The sequence below is a fragment of the Rattus norvegicus genome, chromosome 5 (assembly GCF_036323735.1).
Source record: "Rattus norvegicus strain BN/NHsdMcwi chromosome 5, GRCr8, whole genome shotgun sequence".
NCBI classification, from domain to species: Eukaryota; Metazoa; Chordata; class Mammalia; order Rodentia; family Muridae; genus Rattus; species Rattus norvegicus.
In genome coordinates, this window is record NC_086023.1 from 62,423,939 (window position 1) to 62,446,500 (window position 22,562).

The 22,562-nt window shown below is 46.8% G+C and overlaps 1 protein-coding gene across 5 annotated transcripts in view; it reads left to right on the top strand.

The window, feature by feature from the left end:
* Window positions 1–246: 246 nt before the first annotated feature.
* Rusc2 (RUN and SH3 domain containing 2) overlaps window positions 247–22,562 on the top strand; it is a 47,133-nt gene continuing 24,817 nt past the window's right edge. The window contains exon 1 of one of the 5 annotated variants that reach the window (XM_039111004.2): window positions 247–385. The gene's annotated coding sequence lies outside the window, so the exon portion shown is untranslated. Of the gene's footprint in view, window positions 386–1,377; window positions 2,073–19,672; window positions 21,031–22,562 lie in introns of those variants that run through there. The other 4 variants (XM_039110999.2, XM_039111001.2, XM_039111000.2 and 1 more) reach the window with 4 other exon arrangements.

Below are 22,562 nucleotides of genomic sequence, written 5' to 3' on the forward strand. Positions count from 1 at the left end.
GGCCACACGCACCTGCTCCGTAGGCACCCTGGTCTGCGCACCCGGCGGCTCCTGTTCAAGCACAGGGCGGCGCCGCACTCTGTCCGCTGACTCGTGGCAAAGCTGTGCGCGTGATTCGCGCTGTGCGCAGCGCCCCAGCCAGGGAGGTGGGCGCGCCCGCGGGCTTGGCGGGCCGAACCAACGCGCCTCGCGGAGGGGCCGCGCGAGGGCTGCCCAGAGCGGACCATCGGCACCACGCCTGCAGGGGGCGCCGGGCGTTACCAACGCGCCGAGCCGAGGGGAGCGGAGGGGAGCGCCGGCGTGGGCTACCACGCGACCCCTGGAGGCGCGTGGAGGCGCGAGACAACGCCGCCCGCGCGGAGAGACGCGGCCGACGAGAAACAAGGTAGGCGCGCCTCTCCCGAGGCTACCGGGGCCCTGGACACCCACTGCCTCCACACAGCGAGGGGTCCCTCGGGACGGGGCCTCAGCCTGCCAACCCACCCTGCCCTTCGCCAGGCTCCCTGCCTGCCCGCCCGCCCCGCCCTCGCGCCTCCCCTCTGCACCCTCTGGTCCCTGGTTCTGCTGCAGACCCTGCTGTTCAGAGGTCCAAGGAACCCTCCAGAAACACAGCACCAGCCGGCCCTTTGGGCACCACCCCAGGTCCACCCCCAACCGTCTCCACAAACTGTCCCCCTCCCCCCCCCCCCGAGACGCCCGGACCAGCTCGTGCCAGCCAACGCTGAACCCACATCTGTGTCCTCCCGGTGGGAGCACAGCTGCCTGTCATCTCGGGCAGTGACCTCAGTGGGTCCTCTGCGCCCTCCGCGCCTTTGGATCCGGGTTCCCAAGTTGCTCTTTGCCTGGCGCCGGCTTCATTCCTCCCTCACTCTCACCCTACTTTTATCTAGGGGAAACCTTTACTTCCCCAGTGCCCCATTACTATCCTCACCTGCTAAAGGGCAAGGTGATGGATCCAGTTGTCACAGACTAGCTGTGGATTCCCAAGGTGGCCCTGCGGACACGGAGAGGGCCATACATTCACTGCTCATCTTTGTTTCCCCAGTATCCAGCACAGTGCCTGGCACATAGTAGCATAAATTAAATACCTTATGGGCAGGTGAATGAATGAATGAATGGGTGAATGAATGAATGAGTGAGTGAATGAATGAATGAACGAACGAACGAACGAATGAACGAACGAACCAGTCTAATGCAGGGGCTGCAGAGCAGGATAGGTGTGTCTAGTTATATAAAACAGGAAGGGATTGTCATATGGGGGATTGGATTAGTTCAGTCTTTCGACCTAGGAATATACAAAATCCATTCGTTCTTCCCATTTCATTTGTATTCAGACTTCTATATACCTGCTGTTTATGTCGTTGTGTTTTTGTTTTTGTTTTTGTTTTTTTTTTTTTTTTTTTTTTTTTGAGGGCAGTCTTAGGGCTGCAGAGATTCTTATTGGTTAGTTCCTTAGAGGTTACCCAGATAATCTTGAAAGAGCTTTGCCAGGGTTACAGCTGCTCTTCCTTGGAGACTAGATGCTCACCCTGGGGACGAATTCTGGAACTAGTCCTAGCCCTAAAGTCTGACTCTGTAGCTGGTGCTTCAGGCAGGTTGAAGGTGTGAAGGACCTTGGTTAGGGTCGGGTTTCGGGGACCTATTTTTGGCCCAGACTTGAAAGTAGGCGGTGTTGCTGGATTATGAAATAATGCTGCGAAACGGTAGCCGTTCATCAGCTAGGAAGTACTGCCTGGTCGTCCTAACGGCTTCCATCCAGGGCTCTGTAGAACCTAAGCAGTAGTGTGGCTTCACGGGAGGAAGCCATCTAAACACTCTTCCTAGTACCCCTTCCTGCTGCTTGGCCGTGAGCACTCAAAGCTTTGTTCTTGCTGCTTTTCTCTTGTTTTTATGTGGTGTTGAACGCCCTTTGGTGGTTGTTGTTTGGTTGTTGTTGGTTGGTTGGTTTTGTTTTGCCGGGGTCTTACTTTGTAGCCGCTGGCCAGCCTTAATTGAAGTCAATGACATCCACCTGCTTCCTCCTCCCAAGTGATGTGGGCCACCACACCCAATTTGACCATCGCTGTTTGACGGTAAGCCTGCCTTGGAGTATTTTTTTTCCCTTGACTGTGTCTGCTTTTGATTCTTCTACCCATTGACGTGTCTTTGTAAAATTAAACTTTAGATCACAGAAACTCAGTGTGGGGAGGGGCTCCTGAGCCAAATTAAGTGCTATGACTTTTTACTTTTCTTTTGTGTAATCAGTTTATTTTTTAACAGACCTTTCTACCTTTTCTGGCCCAGCCTCTGTGTGGACCTCAGTAACCCCAGATCAGAACAGTCTAGATTATTGATTTTTCTCCTCAATACCAAAATGTCAGAGCACTGCCAGATAAGATTGTTTTCCAGTTAAATTTGAATTTCTGATAAACAACAGAGCCCTATAATTTTACTTGCTAAAACTGGCAACCACAGTTCATGGGGAGGCTTGTGTATTCTATTTTCCTCTCAGGGCTCACTTGCAAATTTAGGACAATAACTCACCCTTTCCCTGTCTTCCTGTTACTCATGCACAGTGACTCTGCATTCTGCTAAAAGTCACTTGACCAAAGAGGTCATGCAGTACATGCTAGGCTAAGGACAGGCTCTGGAAAATGCTCTGACTGCTCAAGTCAAGCTTACCCAGAAGGTGCCCACGCCAACAGTGGTTTGCAGTATTGTTTTTCCTATCCAGTGAGTCTGTCTTGCATGGGAGCACCTTTTGGGTGGCCAGGTATTCACGCTGCTCTAAGGCGCTGGCTTTGGGCATTGAGTGTGGGATTCTAACAAGACTGTAACTGATAGCATATTCTCTGTTGTACCAAAAATTACTCCCCTTTTCCTTAGGATAAAACTTCATATTCGTATTGTCGGACAGCCATCTTCATCCGTTCTTAGAACAGTCGCCTTCTTCAATTTTTACTTGTTTATTTTTTTTAATGTGTATGGGTGTTTTGTCTGCACATGTCTGTGTACCAAATGCATGCAGGGAGCCCTTGTAGGCCAGGAGAGAGTGTCTAGTCCTCCTGGGGCCCGAGTTACAGATGGTTGTGAGCCAACATGTAGGCACTGGGAATTGAACTGAGGTCCTCTGGAAGAGCAGCCAATGCTCTTAATCACCGAGTCATCGAGTCATCGCCTTAACCCCTTTTCCTCATCTTCTAAACTGACTGCCCCAGTGAGACTTAACTCCTCACTCCCCACTTCTCATCTCCTGGGCTCAGCATCCCATTTCTGCCTCTGGATTTACGTGGGTGCCACACATAAGTGGAATCATACCTCCCTTTGAAACTAGATTCTTTTACCTAACATAATGCATAATGTTTTCATAGTTAAGGCTGACTAACACTGTGTGTGTGTGTGTGTGTGTGTGCGCACATGTGCAAACATGTACATGCTACATTCCGTTTGTGTTGATTATACTTTGACCTTTTATGTGTTATGAATAATGCTGGAGTGAATATGAATGTGCAGATCTGTTTGAGATTCTTAAGTTTTGTGTTGTATATAAGAACTGAGTTGCTGGCCTATATGTTTTCTAAGTTTGGGTTTTGGGGGTTTTTTTTTTTTCAGAGCTGAGGACCGAATGTTTTTTTTTTTAATTACAAGAACCAGCAAAGTTTCTCAGATGCTGTACCATTCCTCACTCTCCTCAGTGTGGGAGGACTTTTCTAACACTTGTGATCCTATAGGTTTTAAGTCGCTGTCCTTCTGAGTATAAAGTAATGTCGTCGTTGTAGGTCTTGTTTGTTTTGTCATTCTGTCTCACAATGCCAGGGATCAAATTCAAGCTAAGACACAAACCCTTTGTTCCACATTGAGACAGGCCTCCTGGGATTGCCGTTGACCTCAGGGTATAGTCGGAGCAGGCCTTGAGCTAGTGATCCTCCTGCCTCAGCTTCTCAGGTGGCTGCCATTGTTTTATTACAACTTTTTCATACATCCACCACTGTAAATTGTTCATGTTCTCCTTCCTCTCAGGCTCCTTCCAGGAGGCTTTGTTCGCCCTCCACTGATGCTGAGCTGTGAGACACGGTTTTGAACTGTTTACTGGCCGTGTGTAGCTCTTCTTTGGAGAGATGTCCACTCAAGTCAGAGCCCCGTTTTGTACTGGATTGTTTTCTGTGGCCAAGTTACATGGGTTCTTTACATATTTAAACATTAACCTGCCAATCAGATAAGTGCTTTGTGACTATTTTCTCCCATTCCATGAGCTGGCTTTTCGATAGTTTATCTTTTTGTTTCTTTTAGAGAGGATCTATTTAGGCTGGCTTTGAACTCAGTGTACAGGTCTTTTATTTCTTTGACTAAGTTTATTCTTAAGTATTTTTTTTCTTTTTGATGTTATACTATATACGGAATCATTTTCTTAATTTCCCTTTTGGTTTTTTTCATGGTTAGTGCACAGAAGCACAACTGATTTTTTCCATGTTAACTTTGTGTCCTGCAACTTGGCAGAATTTGTTCTAACTGCTTGTGGAATTTTGGGGTTTTTCTGATTGTGGGATCATTTCCTCTGGATATAAAAATAATTTTACTGGGGCTGGGGATTTAGCTCAGTGGTAGAGCGCTTACCTAGGAAGCGCAAGGCCCTGGGTTCGGTCCCCAGCTCCGAAAAAAAGAACCAAAAAAAAATAATAATAATTTTACTTATTTTTTAATTTGGATGTCACCTACTTACTTATTCACTGGCCTCAGTTCCTTGGCTAGGCCTCCTGGTAACTGTTGCACAGAGCTGGCAAAGTAAAATGTAGTTACTTATAAACCCCAGTCCTTATGGATATGACGGTCTAGTATCTGAGTCCCCAGTTGACACCTAGGGAAAAAAGCTGGTCTATTAATTAACAGTAGAGAATTATGGGGCTGGAGGGGTGGCCCAGCTATGAAGAGCGCTTGGTGCCCTGTCTAGGACCAGAATTCAGTTCCCAGCACCCATCAAACCACCTTACAACTGCCTGTCACTCCAGCTCCAGGAGATCCGATTCGCTGTTTTCGGCCTCAGTGAGCACCTGCACATATGTGTGCAGATATACACACAGACACACTTACATGTAATTTTTTTCATCTTTAAAAAACAGAATGGCCGGGGGCTGGGGATTTAGCTTAGTGGTAGAGCACTTACCTAGGAAGCGCAAGGCCCTGGGTTCGGTCCCCAGCTCCGAAAAAAAGAACCAAAAAAAAAAAAACAAAACAAAACAAAAAAACAGAATGGCCAAAGAAAAGTTACATTCTAAACTATGTAGTCTAAATAGAACAAAAGTACCTAATATATTTTAGAAGGATTTGTATGCCAAAATAGTTAAGGCTTTTTGTTTTCTTTTATATTTTATATCCCCATGTACACCTGGTGCCCCTTGGAAACCAAAAGAGAGCATCAGAGTTCTAAGTTGCTGGGAACCAGTCGCCTACAAGAGCTGCACAAGCTCTCAGTCAAGGAGAGTGGGAGGGAGAGTGATGGGTCTGGGCTATGTAAATGTGTAAAATTGTTGGTGGGTAAAATAAAGTCCTAGCTCCCCTCTTGCTACAATGTAGTTATCCTAGGCCACTGCTGCAAAGGCCACATTTATTTGCTGTAGAGCTAAACCGAAAAGGCTACAGCTGGAATCTTAAGAGATCATTCCAAGGGCCCTAGAATGTTTGTTGTTACTAGTTTTGAGACGTGGTCCACTATGTAGCATGGGCCGACCTCAACCTCAGGATTTCCTTGCCTCGCCCAGCCCAGACTGCTAGGTTTACAGCATGTGCCAGACTCTAGAAAGCTGTCTGTTTCTCCCACTGAGTTATGGTCCCAACTAGCAAGAAGCTAAGAGACATGGTTGGGTTAGGAGCCCGCAGCCTGTGATCGAGCTACACAGCTGTGCAGCCGTGGTCTGAGAGAAACATTACCAAACCCTCAGGGCATGCATACAGTCCTAAAATTCCTAGGACACTTGGGGCCTGAAACCAGTGAGCTGCGCAGAGCCAGCTGAACTATAGATCCTTTCCTCCTTTTACTAAAGCCTAAACTCCCTTGTCAACCTGTTTGATGTAGGCCAGAATTAAAAGATGTTTTTCTAGTCATACTTTCTTGTTTGCAATGTGACAACGTTAGGTTTGAAATAAACACACATAGAGTTTAAATATATGTGTGCATATAAACACTAAAAACTTGAAGCCTCTGCACCCCATCTCATTTGATTAGAGCTTTCTTCCTCTGTATTTACCTAGACATATGCTTTCAGATTTTAAGATGGAAAAAAAAATCCATCTGCATCACCCCTGAAATTCTTGTTGGGAAGCGTAGCGTAAGGCCCAGGTGCTTACCTACCTAAAAATACTCCTAGGGATGGGGGCTCAGCAGGTATGAGCGCTGGCTGCTCTTCTAGAGAACACGGGTTTGGTTCCCAGCACCCATGTTGTGGTTAACAGCTATTTGAAACTCTAGCTCCAGGGGATCTGAGGCTTTCTTCTAGCCTCTGCTGGCATATAAATAAAAAGAAAGCGTTTTGTTTTGTTTTGTTTTGTTTTGTTTTGTTTTGTTTTGTTTTCTGAGACAGGGTTTCTCTGTGCCCCCGTGGCTGTTCTGGAACTCACTCTGTAGACCAGGCTAGAATTCCAAGTGCTGGAATTAAAGGCATGAACCACCACTGCCCAGCTTAAAACAAATCATTTTTTAAAATCCATAGGTAGGCCAAAAAAAATCCCCAGGAAGGGCAGATCCTGTGGGGTTCATGGACCACTCTGGAAAGTGCTGCTCTTCCAACTGTAGTCTCAGCTCTGATGATGTAAGGGGTTTTCTTGTTTGGTTTTACTGTTACTGTTTTCTTTTGTTTTGTTTGTTTTGTTTTGACTCGTGGTCTCACTATGTAGCCCTAGCTGACTTGGAACTCACTATGTAGACCAGGCTGGCCCTGAACTTGCAGAGATCCACCTCTCCTTCCTCCCAACACCACAACCAGCTAAAACAAAAATCTGAGAAAAGCTATATGGAGTGGAGAGATGGCTCAGCTGCTAAGATCACTGGCTACTCTTGTGGACCCAGGTTCAGTTCCCAGCAAATAAGTAACATCTCCCAGCCACCAGGAACTCCAGCTCAGGTCACCCTCTTCTGACACGCTCTTCTGACACCCTCTTCTGGCCTCCTGGTGCAATGAGGAGGTCATATATATGTGGTGCAGTGCATGATGCAATGCATAAATACATGGTTCAATGCATACACACAGGGTGTAATGCATACATACATGGTACAGTGCATACACACATGGTACAATGCTTAAATACATAGTACATGCATACATACACAGTACAATGCATACATACATGGTGCATGTGTGTTGCTGTAAAATTATAAAAAAAGGGCTTTTACCCCTACTACATCCAGCACCACAGTGCCCCAAGATATCTGCTAGATATCTTGCCAGAAACACACATCCCAACTCCTTGGCGGCCAGTGTCTCTGCCTCCACAGACTCTCCCAAAGTTAAATCACCACAAGAAAGAATACACAACACAATAACCTCACCTAAACATACAAAGCCCTGTACACATCCATCCCTTAAGAACATTCATAACAACCTGTAAATACGCAGAGAGGAATGTTCTCTTGGAGGCGGCTTCTCCTCAGTCTCCTCCTCTTCCCTCAAACTTTTCTCCCACCCATTCTTCCTTCTCATCCAGTGTCAGGCCTCCTTCTATCCTATACCCACCCTCACATGTATGACATCCTACACACACGGATACATAAATACATGGTACACATACATGGTACAATGCATACATAAATACATGGTGCAATGCATACATACATGGTGCAATGCATACATACATACATGGTACAATGCAGACATAAATACACGGTACAATACATACATACATGTGCAGTGCATTCATACATACATGGTACACATGCATACATACATGGTACAATGTATATATACAAGGTGCACATGTATACATAAATACATTTGCAGTGCATACATACATGGTGCAATGCATACATACATACATGGTGCAATGCATACATACATGGTGCAATGCATGCATACATACATGGTGCAGTCCATACATACATACATGGTACAATGCAGACATAAATACAGGGTGCAATGCATACATACATGTGTAATGCATTCATACATACATGGTACACATGCATACATACATGGTACATGGTACAATGTATATATACAAGGTGCACATGTATATATAAATACATGGTGCAGTGCATACATAAATACATGGTGCAATGCATACATACACAGTGCACATATATACATGCAGACAAAATGTTCATACACATAAAGTAATTTTTTTTAAATTTTGGAGGCACAGTCTCATTATTTAGCCATGGGTGGCCTGGAACTCATATGTAGACCAGGGTAGCCTTGAGTTTACAGAGATCTATGTGCCTCTTCCTCCCAAATGCTGAGATTACAGGTATGTTGTACCTGGTGCCAATGGAGTCTCTGAACCCAAGGTCTCTCAAAAACCTAGGAAGAACTCACTCTCTTAGTGGTTTTGAAATTATAAATTTATTAAAAGGGATTGAGGGGCCAGAGAGACGGCTCAGTGGTTAGGAGCACTGGCTACCCATCCAGAGGACCCAGGATCCGTTTCCAGCACCCACGTGGTGGTTCACAGCTATCTGTACCTCTAATTACATAGACTCTGGCCTCTGAATACCAGACATGCACATGGCACAGACATACATGCAGGTAAAACACAGGAGATAGCAATGTTTTAAATGTGTGGATGACTGAAGTCTAGATTATATTTATTGAGGAGTGTTTTAAATATTCACATTAACAAATTAGTTTCATGCAGAAATGCCTGGAATGTTTGTGAAAGTCCAGGCAGGAAAATGATTGGTATTTCAGAAGAGATAACATTGGCGTGGCAGGAAGTATCCACCATGGTGGCTAACCTGAGTTCACTGAGATACTGGGACAAACAATATATATCAGAGAGGTAACAGGAAATGAAACCAGACAGTCGATGATCAAGAGTTTATGGAAGGCTGGAGATGGCATGTGTCACCAGCACTTTGGAGGCTGAGGCTGCAGGGTCATGAATTCAAACCCGTCTGGACTGTAGAGGACATTTGAGGCCAGTACTGGCCCTGGGACCAGATTCTGTCTCAAAGAAGTGGGAGGGAGAGTAAGTATCAAATGGAGAATCAGATACATAGAAACATGGTGAAAACCTGGTCCTGCCACCTGCGACAGAGATTTGGTGTCAGGGGATAAATAGTAAGTAATAAACAGTGAGCTTAGTTATGAAGCCATGTAGCAGTCGTTTCTGATGAGAAGCAGTCCCCAGCTACTGTGTACTGCCCTGCCTGCGCTCCAGCGACACCGCCGTTCTGTTTCCTTTCTGACAGGGCCTTGCTATGGAATCCTGGCTGGCCTGAATTTGTTAAGTAATCTAAGTTTGTCTCAAAGTCATGAACTTCCTGCCTCTGCCTCATGCATGGTTCCTACATGCAGGCATGTGCCACAGCGCCGAGACCCTCTGTCCGCCCTTGTCTGACCTCATTTCCTGTTCTCTGGTTGTTTCTGCAAAGATCACCAGTGGACTCCAGGTCGTGTGCCACCATGCTAGAGAGTAACCACTGCTGTCAGTCCCTCGCTGTTTCACTAGCTCTGTCCCCGCTTCTAAACAATACATGTATGTACTCCTTCTTTACTGATTCATTTTGTAGCCCAGGCCACAGCAGTTCTTCTTCCTTCTGGGCACTGAGATTACAGCACGGACCACCATTCCTGGCTTACAGCATCAGCATGGGTGTGTGTGTGTGTGTGTGTGTCTGTGTGTGTGCATGCCTGTGTGTGTGTGTGTGAGTGTGTGTATGTGAGTGTGTGTATGTGTTTGAGTGTGTGTATGTGAGTGTGTATGTGTGTGAGTGTGCATGTGTATGTGTATGAGTGTGTGTATGTGTTTGAGTGTGTGTGTATGTGTGTGTATGTGTTTGAGTGTGTGTATGTAAGTGTGTATGTGTGTGAGTGTGCATGTGTGAGTGTGTGTGCGTATGTGTGTGTATGAGTGTGCATGTGTGTGTGAGTGTGTGTGTGAGAGTGTGTATGTGTGTATGTGTGAGTGTGAGTGTATGTGTGTATATGTGTGAGTGTGTGTGAGTGTGTATGTGAGTGTGTGTATGTGAGTGTGTATGTGTGTGTATATGTGTATGTCTGTGTGCGCATGCCTATGTGTGTGTGTGAGTCTGTGTGTGTGTGTGTGTGTGTGTACTTCTGAGCAGGGCCTGTAGCCCAGGTTCACTAAGATCTCACTGTTTACCGCCTATCAGATCTTGAGCTCCAGCCCCTCCCACAGATGCCTCCCAAATGCTGGTGTCCTGGTCCTTCATCCCCTAACTCAGTGAGTTTTAAACCTTTTAATGTCCTAGCATGGAAAGCAAAACCTTAGCATTTATAAACCACCTTCTTCACAAGTCCCAATCAAATTAGTATCTTGCACTTTCTGTGAGACATAGTGGTCTGTGAACACCTATTATTACTGTGCACTTTATTGTGTGACTTTTAGTACCTTCTGTCTCTCTTTTTTTCTTAATTTTCTATATGATTTGTTCCTAATTCTCCCTAAAGTCTTTGGCAGAACTGTGAAAATACCTTATAGTGTCATTTTCTGAATGGTTGAACATGTTTCTTCCTCCTCTGCCTAGAGCCTCTACCTGTTTAAATGCCTTTCAGGCCTAAGCCTAAACATCCTCCGGCTTCCCTCCTGCTCATTCTGGCCCAGGTCCCGTGCCTATTCCTTTACCGTGTTATGTTTGTGTGCGATTGGGATTCACCATCCTCTACAGCCATATTCTCAACCTCCCAAGTGCTGAGCATGTTAATACAGTTCCCCATGCTATGCTGACCCCCAACCAGACAATATTTTCATTGCTACTTCATAACCATAATTTTGCTACTGTTGTAAATCATAATGTAAATATCTATATTTTCCAATGGTCTTAGGCGACCTCTGTGAAAGGGTCATTCGACTCCAAGGGGATCTTCACCCGCATGTTGAGAATCATTGCTTTGTATGAATATAAACTTTTACCTTTTGCCAGGATTGTTGAGGCTTGAGGGAGTCCTAAATTAAAGCATTGATAAATAAGACTCTTCTTCCTCCTCCCCTTCTTCTTCCCCCTCCCTCTTTATCCCCCTCCCCTTCCCTCTCCTCCTCCTCCTTCTTCTGAGAAGGGGCCTCTCTATGTAGCCCTGGCTAACCCAGAACAGACCAGGCTAGCCTTAAACTTGCAGAGCTCCACTTGCCTCTCTGCCTTATGAGTCCTGAGATTAAGGCATAGTCACCGCGCCCATCCAGAGCTTTCCAAAGCAGTGCTGTGGGGATGCCGAGGGTCGGGTGCTATTCTGTGTGGAAGTAATTTTGAAGGAGACCCTTGCTAGCCCATGGGCTCACGTGAAGGACTCACTGTGTTCTGTTGACAGTGGGCAATTCGGGTGGCTATGTTCCTAGATGTGTTTATTGGACGGGGAGTTTCTTGATTTGCAGATAGCATCAAATTCACTCTACCTTTCTTTCTCTGTGTTCTCTTGGGATACTTCCTATGAGAGAGTCACTTCACAGTTTACAGAGAACTGAGTTGAAGAAAAGTCAAAGAGTGTGACGATGCAGTCACCTCCTGAACAGACAACAGTGGCCATGGTAATGGCATGGCCCCCTGCTCGACATTAGTACCAGAAGGCAGGAGCAGGCGTTTGGATTGGAGCAAAGGAGATTCCTCATCTCTATTTATGATACTTGTAATTTACAGGGCCCTCCCTAAGTACCAGTCACTGTCTTTGACATCACAGGCCTTTCCCCGCAACTCTTCCTTCCACCCGTAAGAAAGATATTAGTGTCTCCATTATAAAATGAAGCAGAAGGCTTGGTGGTTAAGGGCACTGCCTGCTCTTTAAGAGGACCTGGGTTTGGTTCCCAGCAGCCACATGGTGGCTAACCATCACCTGTAACTCCAGTTACAGGGCATCTGATGCCCCTCTTCTGGCCTCCAGTGCTACCAGACACTCATGTGGCACACAGACATACATCTAGGCAAAAGACCCATATATATACAAATTTATAAATAAATAAGTCTCAATTTTTAAATGATTTGATACTGAAAATTTTATATACATATATATATATATATATATATATATATATGATTTGTTTTTGTTGATTGTGTGGTTACATCATGTAAGTATGTATGTGCATGATACCAGTGGAAGCCAGAAGAGGCCATCAAATAATCCCCTGGAACTGGAGTTGTGGATGGTTTTGTCAGTGCTGAGAACACAACCAGGTCCTCTATAGCAAGTGGTCTAACCACTGAGCAACCTCTCTAGCCTACTTTATATTTGTGCATGTTCACTACTGGGAATTGAACCCAGAAACTTACACGTCAGGCAAGACACATCTCTATCTCTCTCTCTCTCTCTCTCTCTCTCTCTCTCTCTCTCTCTCTCTCTCTCTCTCACTCTCTGTTCATTCCCAGTGACTTTTATGATTTAACTGTTTGGAATGCAGCCATTCCCAAGGCCCAAATGATAATTTGCATATTCCTGTTTCAGTGGGGGCTGTTCGAGGCAGGCACGCACGCTGCCTCTCAGCGACATTCACAGCCCAGCCTGCATAGCCATGCCTGAAGTGGGAAGGACGTCCGTGTACTTGCTGGGTTGCAGTTGCTATGCTGCTGGGTTGGGCTGTCGGATCCCCAAGATCCCGCCTCTTTTGGAATGGGCACTGAAGTCCTGACACCAGTGGACTTTGTTTTGGCAAAGGGGCTTGTTCTTGTTGTGAGATTTGTCTGTAAACAGATTATGCAACACTCCGTCCCCACATGAGCCTGGTGGGGCTGCGGTTGGCAGTGGGGGCGAAGAGTCATGTTCCCTAGGCCAGAAGCTCCCTACCTCTAGAGATGGCCCCAGTATAGGTTAACCAAGCAGGCAATGCCCAGCCCTTCCTTGAAATTCTAAACAGTCTGAGGAGTCTTCCAGAGGGAGTTGGAAGAACTCCCAGCAAGGACAGCAGTCTTATGTAACTTTACAGACTGCTGCCCTCTTTTCCCCCCTGCCCTTTTAAGGAAAAAAACAAATTGTTCCTCGACCAGTGCTGGACTCTCTGCCACACATCCTGCATTCTTTCCTCGATACTCAGCAGCCCTCGTGAGCAGCTAAAGGCAGAATTGAAGACTGTGGGGTTAAAGGGTGAGGTAGGAAGAGGGCTGCAGGAGGAAGGGACGTGGAGCTGGCTGTTCTGGGTCTCACGCTGCAGCTCTAGGCCCGGCCGGGAAGAAGTCCCAGAGGTCAGCTGATGCATGTGTTTCCCCTTCAGCATTCCCACACCCCAGCCAGGAAAACCGGAATTGGACTGTAAGCTGTCTACACTCTTGTGATAGCTGCCGTCCTGTCTGGAGGAAGACCTCCTTCCAGTTCAGAGAGAGCCTGACATGTATGAGGTCAGGACACACTCTAAGTATCCACTGTGTGTTAGGCTAGGCTAGGTAGCTACACCAGAAAGGATGCATGCAGCCAAAGAGGAAAGAAAACAACGCAGAACATTGTTAAAACAGTTTATAACCTCGGGGCTGTATGCGTGCTCATGGTTTTATAGCTCTTGATCGTATTCATCTGTGAACCATGGTGCCCATCAAGGAGTAACAAAGCTATAGGAAAATAAGGGTTACCTAGACAACTCCAGAGCAGTTTCTAGATAGCACGGAGGTGTGGGCTGGAGAGGTGGCTCAGTGGTTAAGAGCACTGACTGCTCTTCCAGAGGTCCTGAGTTCAATTCTCAGCAACCACATGGTGGCTCACAACCATCTGAAATGGGATCTGGTGCCCTCTTCTGGTGTGCCTGAAGACAGCGACAGTGTACTCATATACTTAAATAAATCTTTAAAAAAAAAGAAGAAGAAGAAGAAGAAAAATAGATAGCACGGAGGTGGTAGAAACCGCAGGGCAAAGGGTGAGACTGAAGGAATTGTGGAGGGGCAAGTATACCTTGAGAAGTTTGGGTTTTATATAAACCTCTAAATGTATATAATTGTGTCGGCGCCAGCACCGACCTGGTACCGAGAATCAGGCGAAAGCCTACGGGATGAAAGAAACACACATACACACACACAGGTTATCGTGTCAAGCCAGGAGAGGGAGAGAGAGAGAGAGAGAGAGAGGAAGAGCGGAAGGAAGAGTAAGAGTGAGAGGAATAGTGAGAGTGAGAGGAATAGTGAGAGTCTCCTGTAGCTTTATTCACCACTTATATACCCAAGTCTCCAGGTAGAAAATAACTGGGAAGCACAGTGGGAAACCCTGGCTCGTGACTACCTGGCTCGTGACTTCGGTAACAAAAGACCAACTACGAGACCTGAATTAATTAGGGAGAAATCCCAGAAGACCAGCCTAAATCTCAAGGATAAAGGCTGAGGAAGTAAAAGGCAGAAGTGAATTGACCACCACCCAGGTGTGGTCCAGGTGTGTCAGTTCCACATGCATCAGCCGGGCTCAGCAGAGGTCATGCAGTGGAGACACCGGGTGTTTACTACTTGGTCTTTTCTTCCTGTGCCGTAAATACATGGGAGAGGCCTCTGTCCAACAATCCCATGACTTCTTAACTGTGGCCATGCAGTTACAAAGCAGCCAGGCCCAAATCCAATATGGCACTACATAATTGGACAATTTACAAAGCACAGTATGGCATGCCTCCGAATTTACATACTGTAAAATGATCAGGTCAGAGTAATCGCCTACCCGTCACCTTAAACATTTGCCAAAGTCCTCTCCGATTGTCGTTTTGTAATATCCAGTCAGTTGTGCTGTTAAGAGTTTTTAAGCCAAAGAGTAACGCAGTAGACGTCATTTTAAAAGGATGACTCGAGGTTTCGAGTTAGACGTTGTAAAGATTCAGACAACCAACCGATAATTAAAGGTTACTCTTTAGTGGCAAGAAAGATGGAGAACGGTGGACAGGATCAGAAAGACTTGATTCTTGAGATGTGGTCAGATATCTAAAGTAGAATATATATAATATATAAATATATTTAATATTCAGTAACAGAAACCCAAACTGCAACTTTGACGGGATGAGGAGTTTACTTCTACATGGCAGCTGCGAAACTCCAGTCCTGGCCTGGGAGGCGTTCGATCAACCTATAGCCCGCTAAGGGCTCACAGTCCTGGCCCCAGCAGGGTTCTGTGCTGCCTCCCGGGGGCCATCTTTATGGCCCTAGACGGTGGCTGTAGTCAGCACACCTGCCCTACTAGAGAGAGGAAGGATCCATCCTGCAGAGACTGCCCCAAAGGCTGCACACTTCCTCCACAAGCACACTCCTCTCTGGGCTACAAGGGAAGTGGGAGCGTAGAATTTAACCTGTTCAACACCGTGCTCAGCAAGGCGACCAAAGCTGAGAAAGAGTAAGCATGAGTGTTTGATTGGCAGCTAACAGTCTGGGCTTTGGGAAGGTAGGAGTTTAATTCAGTTCAGCCCAAAGTGTCTGCAGAATAGCAGAGGGGACACCAAGCACTTGAAGACACTTCTTTAGTGATGAGGCAAAGGTGAATTTATTTACATTCTAGTCTTCTGAAATTGAGTTCAAATAAGCCACCAGGTTAAATGTAAATATAACCATATTGATTTGAGGTCCATCACTAGTGTAAGAACTTGCCGAGCTCGTGACTTTTAATACCTTGTTGTTATTTATTAATAGTTTATTAATAGTCATATCATTGCAAAGGGCAAACCAACAGTTCACTGTTATTTTACAACAAAATCTAAAGAAGTCTCAGGGCATTTACCTAGTGCTCCTCTCCTCCGAAGATTTGAGCGGTGATCACCGAGGTGAGGACAGAACTTTAGAGTGAGTCAGACCAGAGCTCCAAGCCCAGCTCTGCTCCTTTTGGCTCTGTGATCGGGGATAAACTTAATCCCAGACCGTGTTGATTTCCTCAGCTGCAAAGTCAGGCTAGTATGCCTACGCTGCACGGTTATTGTGACAATTAGAAATGTGTTTATGACCAACAGCTAGCACTGTGGATCACATAGCTGATAAGTCAGGGTTAATACTATAAGGATTAACTATTTAGCTGTCAGCCATTTCTTTCTTTGCAGTACATAGTACCTGGGGAGATAAAATTCCAAAGATTCATAACCACTTCCACATCATTCACCGGCTGCTTCTCTAGCAGTTTGGTTCCTCTTTACAATGTCTGGAACGACTTGTGATAACTCGTACATTCAGGGAGTTCTGTCTCTGCTCAGAAGGACCTGAGCCCTACCCTTGGATTTTTTTTTTTATCCATATTTGCTGTATCGAACCCCCTTCCATAGCATACAGGGAAGTCAGGGAGAGGTAGGTCCCTGAGGACTTGAAAGCTGGGAATGGAGGGAAAGGCCCTGCAGGAGCACAGGGTGGTGTTACTGAGCAGAATTAGAGAGACGGTTTAGAACTCTAGAATGATAACGCAGACACACCTGCTCTCAGCCACGTGGGAGAAGAAAGTTTCTTGGCACACTCACGACAGGCAGAATTCCTAGATGTCCCGTCTTACATAGTGGAGGCGTTAGGATCTAAAACTACATACATACATACATGCATGCATGCATGCTTACATATGTTCATACATACATACAAACATGCTTACGTATGTACATATACATACATGCTTACATGTGTTCGTACATACATACAAACATGCTTACGTATGTACATATACATACATGCTTACATGTGTTCATACATACATTGATACATGCTTATATATGTTCATACATACATGCTTACATATGTTCATACATACATGCATGCTTACGTATGTTCATACATACATGCTTACATATGTTCATGCATACATACATACATACATACATACATACATGCTTACGTATGTTCTTACGTACATGCATACTCACTCTAGATCTGGGGCCAGCAAATTATACTCCAAGCCATGTGGTTTTGCTATGCTTTTACTAAGAATAGTTTTTACTTTTTTGTTTCTTTGTTTGTTTTGGTTGGTTGGTTTTGGTTTTGTCCAGAGAGGGTTTCTCTGTGTAGCCCTGACTGTCCTGCTCTGTAGACCAGGCTGGCCTCAAACTCACAGAGATCCATTTGCCACTGCCCCTGCCTCCCAAGTACTGGTATTAAAGGCATGGGGTGATTTTTACATCTTTAAAGGGTTGCTCATTTCAAATTTTCTGACAGTAAATTTCAGATGTTCTTACCACAAACAAAGATTAAGTATTTGGGGTGGTGTTTATATGATTTACTTCTTTTACATTACATTCATGAATCATAACATCACTTTGAACCCCATAAGTATATGACGATGAATGGTCAATTTACAATAAAATGTTTTGTTTTGTTTTGTTTTTTTAAAGAAAAACCCAGGAGTGCATTGCAAAACCTGTAGAGACCAAATATCTGCTCTCTGGTCCTTCCTGGGTTGAGGTTGCTGGTCCTTAGCTAGGCCCCTTCTCTGAAGGCAGGTGGGTGTAGTTAGAGCTGGCAAGGGAGGTCCACACATCTGTGTTGGATCTCAGGGAAGGCTGTGGCGGTAAAAGTGCATTGGTGTCAATGAAGAATAGATTTCTTCTTCTGTCTCTAAGAGTTGTAGAAACCCAGCCAGCTGAGGAGTTGCAGGACAGAAAGAGCAAAGGCTTGTGCCGGGCCTGGGGTACAGTGCCGCCTTTGTTCCAGGCGTCATTGTTACTTTCTGGGGCCTTTTAAACTGAGGCCGGTAAGTCCTGCTGCCAAATGTTCCTCAAGTGGAACATTAGCCTCAAACCAGTGACCTGGGTCACCACAATCTAGAGTTAGGTTTGCGGCTCCCCTGTAGAGCAAGGGGGCTCGTTCCCTGCTGTCTTCGTGGTTCTGCCTTCTTTCTTACACATCAGTGCAACCACTGCCTTCTTTGCTAAGCAGAGTCTTACCTGTTCACCTGCTTCTCAAGCCCACTCTTCTGCATGGCCACCATCCTAGAAGAGGGAGAGGCCCGGGAGGAAGCCAGGCGCTCTACCTGACTGCGAGAATCATTGCAGTTCTCAAATACTTTGGGTCAAATACTTCATTTCATAACATTTACATTTCCCATTTTGTTTTGTTTCCTTCAAATCTTGTCCTTGCTTCCCACCAGAAGATAACTACGAGTAGAGCCTTTTCCAGGTGGCAAACCTGGAGCTTGTGAGGACAGGTACCTGACCCGGCACATCAGAGGAAACGGGGAGACTGAAAGCTGTGTTCTGTTCCTCTCCTCATGCAGCCTGCCATGACCCGGGGCACACTAGCTTCCAGAGGGAGCTGAGCTCAGACGCCTCTATCACCAGTGATCAAATCTGGTTGTCTCTTGGGCTGCGTTGCTTCTCTGGTGATCGGGAAGACGTGCCTTGAGTGACCAAAGAAGAATGTATTGACTGAGTTCACACCCTGGCTCCTCAAGGCAGCTGGTGCCACTGAAGTGGCCGTGAGTCAAGCAGAGCCAGGAGGCGAAGGAGCCATGGTTCCTACGTGCTTGTCTGATGTTTGGCACCTCGGCATTCCTACCTGACTCGTGGCACATTTTTATCATTCTTCAGCAGTCTGCCGTGCGGAGAGTAGCCTCATTAGGCAAGTCTATATCTATTTACGCGAGCTGCCCAGCTGTCTGCTTCCTGTCAGCCTGGTGGGGCAGGGGGAGAGCTGTCAGGAGCTGCCTTGCAGGGAGGTGATGGCAGCAGCCTTGGGGTTCCACTTGCTGTAGTCAGCATATATACAGTTACCGGGACCCCACTCTATAGGCCTTTGAGAAGAGGTGACGTGGGCGCTGGCTCCCGGCCAGACAGCTGGTTTCTTGGTAGCTCTAGCCAGTTGTGTGCTGTAGGAGCACAGCCCTGCTGGCACAAATTTCTAAGAAATCTGATGTTTCTATTGGAAACTATGCAAATCAGAGGAGGGCACTGTCAGCCCGTTCTTTGTCTCCGTGTGATATTCTCCCAAGTATTCCTTTTCCTTCCCTTGTCAGCCCACATGGCACTAGCCTGTGACTTGTGACAAGGTTAACCTTGGGAACGTTGGGTGGAGATCTTCCCTGACTTTCTTCCGATCCTGTCAATCCAGCCAGTTTGCTCTCGCGTGTGTGCATCCTGACCAAGACGACCTATTAGCTCGTCCTGACCGAGAGGAGCGTTCTGGGTAGCAGCTTTCCGTTTGAGTCCTCGAGATCCCACAGACTTGGGACTGGACGCCTGCACATGACATCTGCTTGTTCCGTTTACCTGTCTGCTAACGCCAAACTGTTTCTCACAAAGCTAGCTTCTTCCAGAACTCAACTTAGCAACCTGGAGAAGCCTGAGGCCACTCCTAGAGTAGGAAGCTGCCCTACATTTGGCCAGTAACCAGTAGAACTTGATACTGACGCCAGAGTGTAAAAATAAACACCAAGTACAGTTCTGTCTTAATCCATCGCCATCAGAGCCGCTATTATTAGTCTGCAGGCTGAATAGGCAGCTGCGGTGGGCATACAACAGCCTGGATAGACCTATCCTGCCATCTTGGGACCAGACAGCTCCTCCCCTTGCCGAGCCGAGGGAGACTTGGCGCAGGAGAAGTACTCCAGTCTGGGAGCATGTGTTATAGCAGGTAACACTCGAGCCAGAATGTTTGCTCTGGGAGGTGGATTGAGAGCCCAGGAAAGCCTGCCAGTGTAGATCTGATGGACACAGGATGGTGGACTTAGCCTCAGTGCAGGGGGGAAAGTGCAGAGTCCATCTCCCTTGACTCTGTTTTGGCTTTTGAAACAGTGTCTCTCAGTCCAGACAGGCCTGGAAGCTGCCGTGTAGCTGAGGCCGCCTGCCTCTCTGAAGCGCTAGGGTTGCAAGTGTACATCCCATGCCAGTTTATTCCTTTGGCTGCAAGACGGTTTGTCTATAAATGCCTTAGACCTAAAGGCTTTAGCTTTTTCTGGAAACAGGGAAAAGAAAAGAAACAGCCACACTAGTCATCTGCCACAGAATAACAGTGGTGACACATTGTTGAGCACTTAGGTGTGATGTGCGCTCAAGCCTCCGAGGGAATAGCACAGCAGTTTACAGCCTGCTGAGGGTTAGGTCAACTGACTTCCCAGAGCTCCATAGCTGGCAAGCCCTGTGTCAGATTGGAACCTAGGACCATCGTTACAGCAACTCGTAACACATTACAGAAACTTACCCCATGAACCCTCAGGACAGAGCCCGAGACGTGGACGAAAACAAAAGTTAGGCTAACCTTGGACTTGTAACTAAAGCAGATACCATTGTCGTGTCTTTGCTGATACTACAAAGGTCGTCCCCAGTGCTCTCCCCAGGAAAGGAGAGCCGGACTCTGCCATCTAAACTCTACTGGAAAAATAAGGCACACCCAGGAAAGTCCCAGAGCCCATGTCCCCACGGCTGAGAAAATGGCCAGACTGGAACCTGGTTCCCTAGGGCGGTGAGCCTGAGATGACAGTCCCACTGAGGCGGGGGTGGGGCGTGGGGGAGGTGTGCTTGGAGATTTCCTTGAAAGGCATCGAGGCTTCCCTCTGCTCTCTCTCCTAACTCCCCAACCCTGGTCCCACAAATGGTGTTTGTAATTCAATCTAGATTCCTCTCATAGCCCCCTCTCTGCATATGCGCCCTTTTATTTACAGCTCTGGACAAACTGATTGGCTAGCAGTTTGGCACCCTGCAGGCTTCAGTCCACTGTCTGGGAGGAGGGGCGGGGAGCAGAGAGCACTGTGACTTGGCTTCCCAGAGCGCAGGAGCCAAGAGGCACCGCTGAAGTAATAGCAAGGTGTTGACCACATTGGACAGCGCCAGGAGCCTCATTTGATCCGGCTGCCTTAACTCTCCTACAAATTAGTCCTTTAAAACTTTCTCCAAGCAAAGGAGGCCACACCAGGCTTCAGCACCCGCCTCTTCCTGTCTCTAGCCTCGGTGGTTTCTTGCCTCCTGCATCTGGCATTGGGAGACTTTACCCTGAGGCCCTGTTGACTGCTGTTTACTGCACCCCTCGTCTGAAGAGCTCGGTCTGTCAAGGTAGGACTTGAATCTTGCCAAGTTTCCTGACGTCTGCCTTTCTCCTTTAATCTCTGCTTGGAAGAAAGGACTTGCAGCAGGCTCTGAGTCTCTAGAGACATCAGTGTGACATTAGAAGCTGGCAGCAGAGAGTGAGGAGTGTATACATGTCTGCATACTCATGCTGAGACGCTGAGGGCCAGAAAGTGTCTGTTTTTATTAACCTTGCCTGGGAACCTTCCCTGGAGTCAGGATTTAGATTTGGTTTCCTTTATAATTATCCTGAAAGGGACCAGAAGAGTAACCAGGTACGTGCTGGCTAGATTGGTAGAAAGGACTGGTAAAACTCCCTTCCCTGCAACAAGAGACGCTGGAACAATTAAGATTATTATTGCGTTTTTTTTTATGAAATAAAGAAAATGAATTCTTGGTCAGCGCCCACTGGTGGTTTGTTCTTTTCCTGGGTGTAATTGCCCAGGGCTGCTGTCTCCACTCATTGATTGGAACCTTGGGAGCTCTAGTCACCGCAGAGACCAAGAGGCTTGAAAGCAAACGGTTTGAGTTCTGCCGTGGGTTCTTTCGGTGATGTTTTAAAGCTGCCTGCACATTGTTGGTTCATAAAAGAGCAGATAGACTTGGGGGACAGGAGGCATATCCCCACCGTGCTGTCCTGTTCTGCTACAGAGCCAGGCCTTTCGCAGTATTTGACTTTGTAGAGACAGCAGCATAAACAAGAAGACCAAAGCAGAACAACCCCTGTGCTTCGAAAGAGGACGCTATATTAGGGAGTCCTAATAAGGAAGCAGCTGGTGTGTCTGGGACAGCCCTTCCAGAACACTCCCAGCATTCTCGACAGCCTTGTTTACAGTCCAAAATAACACGAAACCAGTCAGGCCCAGTAGGTATCCTTGTCTGCTAGGAGCAGCTACGCTCCGCCCAAAGGGAAGCCTGGTGGCCGACCTTGGGCGTTGGCTACATTCCATTTGTAAAAGCGGACTCCTAGGTCACGGCCAGGTGTGTTCAGACATCTGGCAGCTGGTTTAGTCTCCTAGTAACTCAAGTCGCCTACAGCTGCAGTTCCTAACTGCAGATTCTGCGAGCGCGTGTCCCGGATATTTCCTATAGGAAAGTTAGCGTCTTCGTCTAATCTCACAGCCTCTGCAGACAGAGAACCTCAGTCAGGGAAGGTGGTTCTTTTATAAACGTTAATTTAGGAGCCTCGGACAAAGATGATTTCTTGTTTTGAATATTTCCATATGTGTCTGTGTATACACGTATGTGGAAGGAGGCACGCGTGCATTTGCATGTAGAGCCCAGAGATCCACCTCAGCTGTGTTCCTTACTGTTTTGAGGCAGGGTTTCTTGGAGGCTAGACTGTCCAGCGAGCCCCAGGAGCCCTCCTGGTTCCCTGGCCCAGGAATCACAGGCATACACCATCATGCTCGGCCTTTCACATAAATGTGTGGGTGTGAGTCCGGCCTCCTCACTCACTGGCGGTCTCCTGGCCCCAGAGATGACTAAGTCCCAACACACATCCTAACTCTGCCTTTGAC